We start from the raw sequence: 14706 nt of genomic DNA, 5'->3' as shown, positions 1-14706 counted from the left end.
ATTTGTGTTAATTGACCGCAGTCAATTTAAACGTAAAGAAAATATAAGTCAAATGAATTTAAAATGTTTTGCCTTAACCCTTTAGCCGCTAAACAATTTTGAAAATGTTAATGTTATTGTCCTACAGTGTTGATTTGAATTTTATTAATGGGAGATCCCCATATTCAGGTAGAAGTAACTTATTGTGTGGACCGCCATGGCCAAATAACACATTGTATGACATTATTGTGATTCCTTGTCTAGTCATATGCAGACATGAGCCTGTGAATGTCTGTCTGATAGGGTGAAGACTATGATGAATGAGAGGTGTAGACCTTAGAGACCTCCTGTTCACGCTGTCCAACTATAAAAACATTACAAGGCAACCAGGTGACTTTGACTCAATAAATTACAATCTTTGTATTATTTTCTAACTGTCATTGTTTCCCACATAGTTAAGGTGTAGCTTAAATAATGCCATAATGCCAACCCTAGTGGATCTATTACTATACATTTTGAATCAACTGTTGTCTCTGTGTTGTCCTTTCATAGGTCCAAAACCCAAACCTACCCACCGCCTCCAATGAAGCATTGCTTAGTAAAGAATATTTAACCTTAACTCATTTGCTCCCAAAATGTATAAATACGTTCTATTTTAAATGTGTTAAGTTTTAAGTGTCCTAGAGATGTATTTATGTTTTTATGTTTTTTTTTAATGCTAGAACATACAGAAGGCTTTGATGCAGCACCTGAACTGCAGACAATGGGTGAAGCAATTGTAGTAATTCAAAAAACAGCCATCAGGTGGCAGCAGAGTAAAATAGCTTAACCAGGGCCATGTTGCAAACAAGCTGATTTCCCCACAGTCCTAAACAGATTTGTGAATAATGATGAAACTTAGCTATATTCTAATGCTAATTGCTGCAAAACGGAAACAGATAGAAATATGCTTTTTTTTCCTGATGAAAGAAGAGACTAAAATTTTTATTTTGGGTAGGTTCCATGTTTTTATAGCAATAGAACACAATATTCTGTGGGCCTTGCAAAATCAGTCAAAATCCAGTAAAACAGCCGGGAGCGAAGGAGGTTGCTTCAGTGAAAATGGCTGGGAGTGAATGAGTTAATATATTAATTCACCTTCATTTTCAGCTCATTATTCAAAACTGCAGCACTGTTAACATCAACGTATAAATGTTTTGGATACAAACATTTGGTTTGTGAGTGAGTTTTGGAAAAAAAAGATAGTAACTGCAGTCAATAAGCGCACACTAGATGAAGAATTCCACTTACCTTGGAAGCATGTAAATGTTTCCCTATTAGTCTTTATTACATTTGGAATGAGCTGCAGTCAATGAGCAGAAGTTATTATAAATACTCCCCAGGGAAGTTTTGCTGTAAACAAACAACACATGAGGTGAAACACTTTCTGAATGTCAAATGAGCAATAGCCAATATGAACAAAAAATGACGACACTCTGACTAACATCACGTGAGACAAAATGAACAAAGCGAGCATTAACCATGCGGTTCTGCACGCCAACCAAGATCGTTCAGTTTCCTTTATGACATTTTCAAATAATTCATATAGAATGAGAATGTTCTAAAGTACATTTCAGCTTTTTATTATTATTTTTATATATATATATTTTTTTTATCAAACAGTTCAAACAATGAGTCTGATTTGTATGCTGACAGTACTAATAGATATTGCTTTTTTTGGGTTGATAATCAGAAGACTCCTATGACTTTGTGGAAATGCAGAATTATATAGATGCTGATAAGCCATTCCTTCCAACAGTTCAAACTTTTATAATGCATAATAATTACAACGTGTTCACCAGTGTCTCATCTCCTGTCTTTGATTTTGAAAGAGTGTGTGGCCATGAATAATGGATTGTGTTGGCATGGCATCTTGTGGGGAGCTCTCTTATTTTTCACTGTCATTTTCCTGAGCTGTCAGGTGGTCCCACACGGTGATGTGATGGAGGGATTGTTAGCGGTAGTCTTTAGTCAATGTCAGCAATGAGTGGTGTGGGACTGATGGGGAAACTTGCAGTGACTGAAAAATATATCGTAACAATGTTCGATTTTTAATTTTGGTGCACAGTTTATATGCTGGAACAAATACTATTCTGTATTTTCTCAAATAGTGGCCCTATGTGTGCTAAAGCAGTGGTCCTCAACCCTGGTCCTCGGGGACCGGTATCCAGCCTGTTTTCCATGTCTCCTTCAGCCAACACAGGTGGGAATCGTTATCAGGCTTCTCCAGAGCTTGCTAATTAGCTGATGATATGAATCACCTGTGTTGGCTGCGGGAGACATGGAAAACAGGTTGGATACCGGTCCCCGAGGACCAGGGTTGAGGACCACTGTGCTAAAGGACACTGTGCCCCTATGAATCGGTTTTCTTTGACATGATACCCCATGAGTTGCTGTATATAATCTGCTCAACATATCAAGTTTGAGATTACAGGATTAGACCCCTACCACCCCCCCCCCCGACCCAAAAAAACCCCATGAGTGGTCTGAAACGAGTGTGCCACACTAGAGGGTCAAAGAAAGTTTGTGAGGAGTTATATTAGTGAATTTATTCCATGTGGGAGAAGCACAACAAAGTAGTTTCGAGATGCAGGAGGAGAAAAAAAAAGGATCCACCCTTTAGTGAATAACAGGTAGAATATGTATATTATTATTACATTACATATTCTACAGACATACAGAATTGATTATTTTATATTTGATTAATTGATTATTTTAGATGTGTTACATTATACATTATAGTGATTAAAATGTATATTGTACAGTTACAAATTATATTTCACTATTATTATAAAGTATAAACATTTGTAAAATTCAAGTCCTTACTTTTTATTTTATGAGGAAAAATGGTAATTATCATTTGTAGAGTTCTGTTACAGATGTTAATATTCAATATTAGGTCATGCTCCTTTAGTTATATTCTAATACTGACATGAAGTACCAATATTTGTCCATATGATGGCGTGGCTCAGTGGTAGAGTGGTCGCCTCCCAACTCAGAGGTTGTGGATTCGATCCCATGTCCTTGTGGCCATGTCGGCGTATGGTTGAGCAAGAATGAGTAGTCGAATGTAAAGGGCCTTGTAAGGTGGAAAAGTGCTCTATAAATGAAGTACCGTTTACCGTGTTGTACTTGATGCATACTTGGTTAGACACTGGCTGCGTATTTTCCACTCTAACCTGCTAAATGACCAATGCATTTTGTACTGCTATATATGGACATACCAGTGTCCAATTTGCAATGTTAAGAAGGCAGAAATGTTAGGAAGTTTAATATGTAACGAAAAACACAAAAAGGTTAAAATCATTAAAAAACAAAAAAACATTGTTACCTCAGCTAAAAACAAACGTATACAAGTATTTAACAATAATGCTGGCAAGAAAAGCAATAGTAAAATAAAACAATTGCATCACAAGGTTTAAATCACACGATGCAGCTATGTCTGTAACATTTTTATAAATGTAAATTTGAGTCTAATCAAACCAATTAAAGCATTAGGAATCGTTAATGTGAGTACAACTAAATATTAGCATCCTAAAATAGAGAGAGAGAGAGCGAGAGGGACAGGGCTCAGGGAACGACCATTCATGGCTCACTTTTTTTCCGGTTTTGGTCATGTGATGTTCGCAAGCTGAGCCCTTAGGCAATGTGATGTCATTTTCAATCGAGAGCAAGTGTCAAAATGTCCGCCCCCTGAAATGGATCAAACTTGTGGATTTGACTGCTTAATTCATATTCCACAAGCACAATATTAATCAGAATATAGTGTTTTGGATTTGTCAGGCCTCATGGGACAATATTGTAAAGCACATTTTTGATTTCCCTTTGAAATCAGAGTTCTCAATAATTTTTTGTTTCCTTTGCACACACTGCTGGCCAATCAGAGTAAGCCATCACACATAAGCCTCAAAGCCACAGATGTCTTCTTCCTCTCCCACAATCCACATATCAAAACCCCACTGTGGTTCCCCACACACATTTTGCACTTGCCATCATTTCCACATCGTCAAATTTCCCAAACTCCTCTTTCATCTTCTCCTGATCTTTCTACTCATGCTCGTGTCAGACCACCAATCCCAGATGTGCATTTCTCTCCCTTTCCCCATCCCTCCGCTTAAGGTCGACTTTCACAGTTTCACCATCAAGTTCAGCCTCGCTGCCCAAAGACTGCCAATCGAACACACCTCTCCTATTAGAACAGTTACAATCATCCCAGTTACTCCCAGAACCAATCTCATCACTGAAGCTTTCAATTTCCCAATCACCAGCTAACAATCTACAATCCCCAAACCAATCCCCACAACAGTCTCTCCTAGTCGATAATTTACTTCAATCTTCTTTATCACCGCTATCTTGCAGCACAAATCCACCTCCCGGTGCCTTTAAACTGTCTCTATAGCTTACCTATTTATAGCGAGTTCCCATTTGATAAATGTGGCTCAAGCTCATCTTTAAAATATGATTATAATACAAGTTCGATGGTCTCCGCACCGATGACAAGTTTTCAGTCACTTCTATCACATTTGTTGAATGACATCATAGATCCTGTGATTGCTTTCAAGATGTAAGACATCTCAACAGGTATGCTAATTATTTGATATATAGATATATTGTGCTTATGGTTGAATTTTTCTTAAGCTTTTTTTTTTTAGAACAAAAAATAATAACACAAAATAAATAATAAATGTCATAAGTAGGCCAGTCAGTAAATAGGTAAATACAAATATCAATGAATGACAGCAGACACCATAAACCCTAACACAGCGCAGAGTCAAAAGCCATAGAATAAAGATATTGTACATACATACAGTGATACATAGATTTAAGAAAGGTTTGTCTGTTAGGGCAGGAGAAGTTTTATTCCCAAGCTTCCCAAGACCTGAAGACAACTTAGTGCTGCTGACCTGTGTTGTTGCTTAACACTTAATTACTTGCATTATTCATCAAAAGCTCAGGTTCCTCAGGCAGAGGTGTTACAGGTGCAAATGCAATAAGGGAAGAAGTTCTAGAAAAAATGCTTTAATTTATCCCTAATGACCTATAATGCTTCATCAATGCTTCGACTCAACTCAATTTTATTTATAGAGCACTTCAACAAAGTGTTGTACATACAGTAAGATCGAACATAAAACACAAGAAATACAATTCTTATAATACATCCATTAAAATGATAATAATAATAAATAAAGTACGACAGGAGGTACACAATTGTATTCCGTCTTGTTGCAGTCGAAAATTTGAGCAATGTTAAGTTTGTCCGTTGCATTAAAAGGGTGGAAAGTACAAATAAAGGAGACAGCGATGCTGTTGTAAATAGGCTACTGATTCAAAGGTGCACTTGACATGTGTACACTTTTCTTTACTGTTACTACTCACTTGCCCTCTGTGTCTTACTTTTGTTCTCTCCCTGCTTATATCATTTGCGGCTCCAAATACACATATACCTCTCTTTGTTTTATTCAGTCTACAATTTCTTAAAATATTTCACCTGGCATGCTACTGCCATTCATCTAATCTTAACCATCCATCCATCATCTACCGCTTATCCGGGGTCGGGTCGCGGGGGCAGCAGCTTTAGCAGGGAAGCTCAGACTTCCCTCTCCCCAGCCACTTCAGCCAGCTCCTCCGACGGGATCCCAAGGCGTTCCCAGGCCAGCCGAGAGACGTAGTCTCTCCAGAGTGTCCTGGGTCGTCACCGGGGCCTCCCGCCGGTGCAACATGCCCGGAACACCTCCCCAGGGAGGCGTCCAGGAGGCATCCGAACCAGATGCCCTAGCCACCTCAACTGGTTCCTCTCAACGCGGAGGAGTAGCGGCTCGACACTGAGTCCCTCCTGGATGACCGAGCTTCTCACCCTATCTCTAAGGGAGAGCCCGGATACCCTGCGTAGGAAACTCATTTTGGCCGCTTGTATCCGGGATCTTGTTCTTTCGGTCGCGACCCACAGCTCGTGACCATAGGTGAGGGTAGAAACGTAGATCGACCGGTAAATCGAGAGCTTACCCAAACAAATTTTCCTTATTTTAACCTTTTGTCTCAGGAGGGCACCTGTCAGGGAAAACGAGGAAAACCCTTGCTTCCAGTTTTTAAATGCTCACACATGCTCCAGGGGTTAATAAAAATCGGTTTATTTCATTGGGAACACATGGGAGTGGGGAATGGAGTGAAAAATGATTGATTAATATAACAAATTCAGAGAATTAAAGCATGAAATACACAAAGCAGTCCAAAATTGAAGTGGGTTCAAATCAACCTTTCAGGGTTCAACTTTATTTCGCTTTTTATTGACTTCAACTCCAGTGCTATTTCCACATCCTCCGCTCAACTCATAATGTTTTCTTTCTTTTTACACTATCTTTGTGTACTTGAATGTCTATCTCACTGGAGCATGTGTCTGTTGACCACAAGTGATGCACCCCCAGACTCATCAGTCTGGGCCACACCAATTTTCTGATCTGAATTTGGGCAAATCAGATAGCAAAGTGTACAATGACCAAATGAAGACACATCAAGCTGCACAATTTTGACCAGACAGGTATGTTTAAAAAAAATAAAATAGAATAAAGTGAAGCAATATGCACAACAGATGAATCTACCAACACTATGATGTAACATTTTTATTCATTTTTTTTCCCACTTATGTTTTGTTATTAACCACGTCCAAAATGTGCTGTTGGTGTTTTTGTGCTTCAAGAGATTCGATTTTGAAGATTGCCTCCCATGTCCAACTTTTGCCTGAAGATGGTTTCCAATTTGCAAGCGTTTCTCATATCACAAAGGCCTCCTAATAGGATTTAGAACAAATATGTAAGAACGCAGAGCTTACAAGAGAGATGAAAATGAGTTTTAAACCCAGAGGAGTGCTGCTTGTGTGCTAGAAAATGAGAGAAGAGGGACAATGCTTCTGCATCCAAGGGGAGATTTCCCAAGATGTCTCTTTCATTTGGAGCGTATTTTTGCTTTTCTTGAACTGAATTTTTGAACATATTCAAATTATGGTTGGATGCAAAAACACATAGACGGACTTGTGACTTCTTCTCACACCATTAATCAGTGTTCTTCCGTTTAACTGTATGCTATTTTCCGGCATTTCCATTAATACATCTCATGTACCAAAACATGGCTAGCTTTTTCATACACACACTAAGGTTCAATATTACGTATCTCAATCAGGCATGCCGCGACGGGTATTGTAAGGTAATTTAATCACATAGCTTAGCTTTATAAGAGATGTGTCCTTCCACTAGTGATGGCAAAATGAACCTTCATGAAGCATTTGCGATATTTTTTTACTCCTCTAGATGGTGCTCTTGGTTTAAAGATAAAGGCAAGTGCAATGAAAATGGATTACATTTGCATTGCATCTTTGAATCATGAGTGCCATCTAGAGGAGTCAAAAAATATCGCAAATGCTTCATGAAGCTTCATTTTGCCATCACTACCTTCCACTCCTTATGTCTGTGGCAAATGACAGTTTAACCAAATTGTCCTTTTATTCAATAGGGCACAAGGACGGAGCCATGGCGCCACCCCCCACATCTATAGTTATGAGGTTACAAGTGTGTGAATATGCACGTGCAAATGCACACATCATCTTATGGTTACTGAGTTGTGTCACCCTGGCTACCCAAAAGAAAAAATTCTGGCTGTGTGCCTATGGTTTGGTCCGAAAATATGTTTTTCAGTAAAGAGAATTTATTTATTTAGTTTGTTAGTTTTTTTCTTCCACATTTCCGTCTTTTTATTGTAGAAAACGCTTATTGAATGTTTTTCAGCATTTTTTGAAGAATTTTGATTTTCATTATTGGCGAGCCTGCCAGGTCTCTCTCCCCCACCAGTAGCATGGGTCCACTTTAAAAAAAATTACCGGTGGAAACAGGCTTTCAAAAATTAATAAATAAAAACATTTTGCCAGTTAAATAATAATAATTTTGGGTGGAAATAGGCTTCTTGCCCAGTATTTTTTTTAAATTGTTTATAGATAACAATATTTTTTAACTTTACAAAAAAAGAAAACGTGCTTTATTATGTCTACACAGTCTCAATTTTCCATATATGTGGATGTTTTGTTTTAAGTTGGGTACTATTGCTCATAACCGCCTCATAATATTCAGATTAAATCAGACCATGCATAAACATTTATTGAGCCACATGATGCTCATTATGGTTTATTCACCCGCTCGAGGCTGTGATATTACCGGCATTTCTTAAATGTGCATACTGTTGCAATTCAATCTTTTTATTTATTTATCTTTTCAATTTCCTACTTTCCTTCCTTAGCAAATGTCCTTAGGTGAAAATATTCCTATCAACATTCTGTTCCATCAAGCTTTTGCTCTAAGTGTGTCCGTGTCAAGCCTGTGAGGTTGACAGTGAGTTACTCCACAGCTTTCCTCACAGCAGGCACTCAGCACCACGTCAAATACAGCACTGCCTATGCCACAATTGTTAACGCTCCAACTTTAATGAGAGGGAGATGGCTCGAGATGGGTGGGTGGGGGTTTTTGTGAGAGAGCAGGGGGTTGAACAGGGGATCACCTTGACAACACTCCACACTCATTTAAGCCCCTCTATCCTCCATCTGGCCCCTCGCTCATTTTTTCCCCCCCGATGGCAAGGCTGTGATCCAACAGGTTTTATATGCGCCACCAAGCAGTCAGTCAGAAAATGAGGTTGTTAGTGTGCACTTTGTCAGCCATACATGCAAAACATATTGTTACATATTTCATTTGTACTTAATATCACTGATTCTAACTCACGATTTATTTGAACAAATTATTCAGTCAAGGAGAAGAGAAACAGCATGATGTGCAACACATGGGTGACATTCTTGCCATGCTACATGCAGATACAGATAGACGTGAACATTATAATTATTATATATTTGCAGACTAATCAATATTTAAGGCCACTTTTGGAACTGCCGGTGATAAAGAAAAGGTGTTAAGTTAGATTAGTTTAAAAATGTTATTAACAACTCATGCGTTCAAACCAATGGGTAATTTTAGTGTTCACCTAATCTAACAGGAATTTGACTAATGACAACTCTCTCACTTCTAGGGATGCTCTGCATCATTTCATCAAAGTCCAACCAAAGGTTTTCCTTCTCCTCCAGCTCACATCCTACCTCTGGCGTAGGGCTGGGCGATATGGCCCAAAATTCATATCACGGTATAAACTGCATCCCTTCACGGTGAGTTTATATATCACGGTATAGAATTAAGTGTTGTTGTTTTTTTAGTCATTTATAGAAGCTAAATGGATAAAAAAAAACAACATCAATGAAATAATAAATGTATGTTGGATAACATTTATTATGCAAATCTCAAATCAAAATTAAAGGTCAGCACTCACTGGTGCAAAATAGTGCAAACAAAAAATATTGCTGATATTTTAAATGAAAACAGTACAACTGGCTTAGAGTAAGTATTCACTTGAAGATCACAATGGCCATTGTAAACAGCACAAGTCTAAGTTTTATATAACCGCATGCTCTTTCTATCATATGGAGTCCTCGTTGAAATAGCTTGCACAATTGAGGTCGATGGCCGCATGCCTTGACACTCCTACTCGGTAACATGGTTTCTTCAAATCCGAACCATGTCTAAATAATTGACGTAGCACTTTTTTAAAACCAATTCCTCCGGCTCCGTGGATTCGGTGCTTGACAGCATTGTTGCGCTGAGCGCGTTCCGTGCGCAAGGCCGGGACACAGATACGATGATGTCGACATGTGCCATATAATGATATCATCAACATGCGCTATGCGATGATGTCATCAGCATGCGCTACCGCAGTAAAGTCAAAATCTCTACCTTTGGCAAAATTTATACCTTATATTAAATATACCGTTTATGTTGCCCAACCCTACTGTGGCGCATGCCCACTAACAACATTGATCATCACACCTTCGATTCCTAGCTTCAGGCTAATCACTCTGACACTCTTTTTACCTCCAAAACGTTCCTAACAAACTCCTCCTCCATGATAACTCCTACTCCATTTCTCTTCCTATCTATATCACGACAGAACAATTTGAAACCTGCTCCTAAACTTCTAGCTTTTTTTTTTCTTCTTCTTTTTTCTTTGAGTGCTCAGTATTGTTCATTCGGTAATTTTACCGATTCGACATGTCATCATTATTGCTCTCTTTTTTTATTTTATTTTTTATTTTGTATGTGCGTGTGTATGTGTGTGTGCGTGCGTGTGAGTGTGTACTCATTAGTTCACCTAAAAATCCCATACCGTTCACCTAAACCGAATACTTCAGAATCCAGCTAGAGTCGTGAGGTTGTCGGGAGACCCGAGGAAGGATCAAAGAAAAGAAAGGAAAGTGAAATCCAGCACCGACCAGACATTACCTACTGCCCAACGGGTTACCAACCAGAATCTTTCACCAACCCCAGAAACATCTACTACATCCACCTCGTCTCCTGACCACACAGTATGTCCACCTTCCTCCTCTGCGTCATGTCAATCAGCTCTCTACCTTTTTTTTTTTTTTATACATTCTCATCATTATTTAGACCAGGGATCACCAAAAGTGATGTCCGCAGGCACCGGGTAGTCCTCAAGGACCACATGAGTAGCCCATGGCCCTGTTCCAAAAATAGCTCACCAGTGATGGGGCATTGTGATTTTCAAGGAGTGTTGTAGAATGAATCTTTTGAAAATGTAAATAATAGAAGAGATTTAAAGAAATAAAGTGCTGCATAGTAGTATTGAACTGTTTTGTAATTATTGTGAGAAATCATTACCATGACTAGTGTCTTGAATGTCATTAATTATGAACAACTAGGGCTGTCACAAACATATCTTTTTAGAATTATTATAGATTATTCCATCAATTACTCAGGTCATTGCATCGCCCCCTGTTTCGAGGCATTTCTGTGTCAACCATTTTTGAAGTAAACTTAGTCAAGTTAGCCGACCCCCAATTAAACATTTTGAGCATCTATGTTTTTTCAGAAGTGTGTATCAAACATCACTAATCAATATCAAGAAGTATCTCTGAACTTCAAAAAGATTGGTGACCTCGGATGTAGATGAAGTCCGAATCACACAATGTAGTCATTACTAAATGTCTACTTTTCAAAAATGTTCAGCATATTAAAATGATATTAGTGTGGAACTGTGTCAAAATGGAATTTTCTATCCTCAACTCTATTGTGTTCTCAACCCTCAGGATTATCCTCTTCTCTCTACTCAATTCAGACAACTATATAAATAAGACTTTGTTCTTTGTAGTTTTCTTTTGAAACTCATAGTTGTTCCCACTTTGATAATTTAAGTCCATGTTCCTAAACAGACAGGGATATGTGGAAGTGCATACTAATGACGTACTAGGCTACTATGAATTCTGCCAAGAGGGGGTAGCAGAGAGCACTTTTTTCTCCCCCCTCACCGCTGTTGGCTTTTCAGGAGCCCGGGCAGGCTCTCAGATTACTGGAACCTATTTAAGAAGCAGGTGGGACCAATAACACTTGGCAAGACAAATGTAAACATGAAGCACGCAAGTGATTTTAACTTCTCACTCGCTTTGGTAATAAGAACTTTTAATGGAAGCCTTTTGGAATGATAAGATTTGTATCTGGGTTTGCACTCTAAATGTATCACTGGGCTAAATGAGTGGCCAATATCTAGCTCACCATGTCTGCTTTGCAACTGATTGAATCAATCTGTATGTGCCAGTGCATTTCCCCATCCCCTGCGTCGCTTAGTTTGACTGTGCAGGTGGTGCTGAAGCACTAAGTGGAGGTTCTGTGCCAGTTGACAGGCAGAAACAGGCTCTGGAGGGGATAAAAAGCGAGAAGAATAAACACTGAGCTGAATCGGCACACACACCGCTTCTTGAGGGGGCGTTGTTTCATTTACATTGAACAGTTGAGAATGGACGTAAGATCTGATGCAATGTAATTGGAGAGATGACGATACTGTCATTGTGATCAGTTCTCTAACTCAAGCTTTCTTTTCACACTAAACTTGACTAGCACTGACCAATTGACTGCTACAGTAAGTCTCTTGATATACTTGTACATTAGCAAGTGCATTTCTTTTCGTAGCTCTGCCATCCATGTTGTAGACCAGACCAAGGGCCGATTTTAGATTTTGATGATATGATAACCATGAGCAAAAATATTGCGGTGTCACAGTATTAAAATTACAGCTCTAAAATATCATTTTTTGAAATATAACATAAAAGCAGCTCTTTTTTTTATTAAAATATAAAATTCAATATTTGGTATATTAAGGAACATGTATGCTTAAAGTAACTTTTGCCACGTCTCCATTAGCCCCGCAGAACACTCTACCACACCACACTGTTCAGAACGACACTACACGACCTCACTTGCATTTCCATTACAGCAGGCGTGCGGCGGGAAGGGGGCGGGATCATTTAAACTGTCCGAGTAAAGCTGCAGTGCATGCGGCTCTGCAATAACATTTCACGAGTGGCAAGTCGCGCCAACATTGAACCATATTTACAATTTTATATGGACCACCATGGATGAAATATTGCGATCTTGATTTCTCAACCGGCTCGCGAAGATATTTCTGAATTAATTTAACTGCCACTAGAGCTCTCATTCAAGCAAATGGGAACATACGACCAGGCGAGTGGTGTGCACTTGCGATTTTTCTTTTTTAAACCACAATCATTACAAATCCATTCACAGGTACCTTTTAAATTGTAAATATAGTTCAGCGTTGTTGTAAAACATTAGTATATTTATTGTATAAACTGTATTTTTATGACTTTGGCGGAGACCAGCGGGCGCCTCTTGCCTCGCTTGCATAAAATAAGGAAATGGGCGTGCTCCACGGTGTTTGCTGTCGGCCAATCAGATGACAGTGACGACACGGCCCCGCTCGGCGCCAGACGACCGGCGCTGCAGAACCACCGCTGAGATGGTCCTAAAAGTGGTTCCGTTCTCAAGAAGAAAAAAAAAAGTAGTTCCGTTGCAACCGCTCGGCCCCGAAAAAGTCCCATGGAGACGCAAACATCCGGGGACAAAAAATGGCACTTCGGTGTGGAAGCGGTCAGGTCAAAAAGCGACATTTAAATACATGAATGTTGACACTCTTCATCTGTTTAAATTCTTCTTAGCATCACTGGTGAGCTATTTTTAGAACACGCCCCATTTACTTATGATGGCTGGCACCTACACATGTACACTTTTTTTTTTTTATAAGAACAATGTGTGTGTCACTTTCCTCTGCACTGAAGTCTAACCCTGGGCACTTTTTCAGAAGTTTTGTTTTCAGCTGCCATAATTTTTGTTCACTTATGGACTAAGTTCACATGCATAGAAAAGCATACCCATGCTCATTTGCACTTGACCAGAATGTGACAATATAGATATCTGCTCATTAGCTGTGTTTCCTATTGTACTATTTCGATAAAGTACAATTTCAACTTGTCGATCTCAAAAAACACCTCATGAGAGCGTAAAAACATTTTTGTGATGTTTGAGAATTTTTTTCAAAAATCACGTGTTTTCATTACCAGCTTGCTTTTGCACAAAACGGAGGGTAATGGAAACAGACCTACTGTTACTTGGTGTACCAGTACCACCACTTTAGTCACGTAAATACATACCATTTCTAATTGTTTTTCACCACTGCATAGTACACGCTCTACCAAAACCTCTTTTCACTGTTAATGTTCTTTCATTAGCAGAGACAAACAAACAAACATGCGTACTGTTGCTGTGTCTTTCAACGACGCAATCCCCTTCACTCCCGGCTGTTTTACTGGATTTGGACAGATTTTTGCAAGGCCCACAGAATATTGTGTTCTATTGCTATAAAAACATGGAACCTAACAGAAGAAAGATTAGAGTATCTTCTTTCTTCAGTAAAAACGTATATTTCTATCTGTTTCCATTTTGCAGCAATTAGCATTAGAATATAGTTAAGTTTCATCATTATTCACAAATCTATTTAAAACTGTTAGTAAATAAGCTTTTTTTCCCCCAACATGGCCCTGGTGGTTCTCTATATATAACTACAACTACTATAACTACCAATTCTTTACAGTTGAGAGGCTTCATCAAAGCCTTCTGTATGCTCTAGCATAAAAAAACATAATAAAAAAAAACATGTGACTTTTGGACACTTAAAACATTTAAAATAGAACGTATGTATACGTTTTGGGGAGCAAATGAGTTAAGAGTTGTGATGGAAATGCGTTGACTGATGCCAGTAGTGTGCTGTAGGCCTATAGATGGAAAGTACTTTAAGAAGTTGATGAATGAGGAAAATAAGAAAAAAAGAAGAGTAGAAGAGGCAATTGTGGTGTAACGATGATTGGTAATAAAAGCTAGAAAGCTTATGACGGGGCACTCAAAGAGGAACTGTGGCACTGCATGACAACGTCTGGAGTGGCAGAGATGTTAGAATAATATGTGTCCCCCTCTTGGGGAAGTAACTGCCACGACAAAAGCATTTTCTTTGCTGTGACATTTTTGTTGCACTTTTGTTTTCAGTCTTGTTCCTGTTTTTCCTCACCATGATTAGTGTGTAATCCATTACATCGTCACCCTCGCCCATCTCCGCACTTCTTTGCCATTTACAGAAGTCAAGTTTGCGATAGGGAGGGGGTAACCCCGCTTTGTTGTGCTTCATCAATCTCGCTCTTGGTCTGCGCTGTTGATTGTGTAATGGATCATTAGCCACTTGAAGGAC

At 38.9% G+C, this 14706-nt stretch overlaps 1 pseudogene; it reads left to right on the top strand.

Moving 5' to 3' along the window:
* Positions 1–2976: 2976 nt before the first annotated feature.
* Positions 2977–12926, top strand: LOC147170980 (uncharacterized; annotated as a pseudogene).
* Positions 12927–14706: the final 1780 nt, after the last annotated feature.

This window comes from Leptonotus elevatus, chromosome 7, assembly GCF_054856555.1.
Source record: "Leptonotus elevatus isolate MCC_2025b chromosome 7, RoL_Lele_1.0, whole genome shotgun sequence".
Taxonomy (NCBI): domain Eukaryota; kingdom Metazoa; phylum Chordata; class Actinopteri; order Syngnathiformes; family Syngnathidae; genus Leptonotus; species Leptonotus elevatus.
The sequence above is the reverse complement of the archived record's forward strand: the minus strand, read 5'-3'. Positions and strand labels throughout refer to the sequence as shown.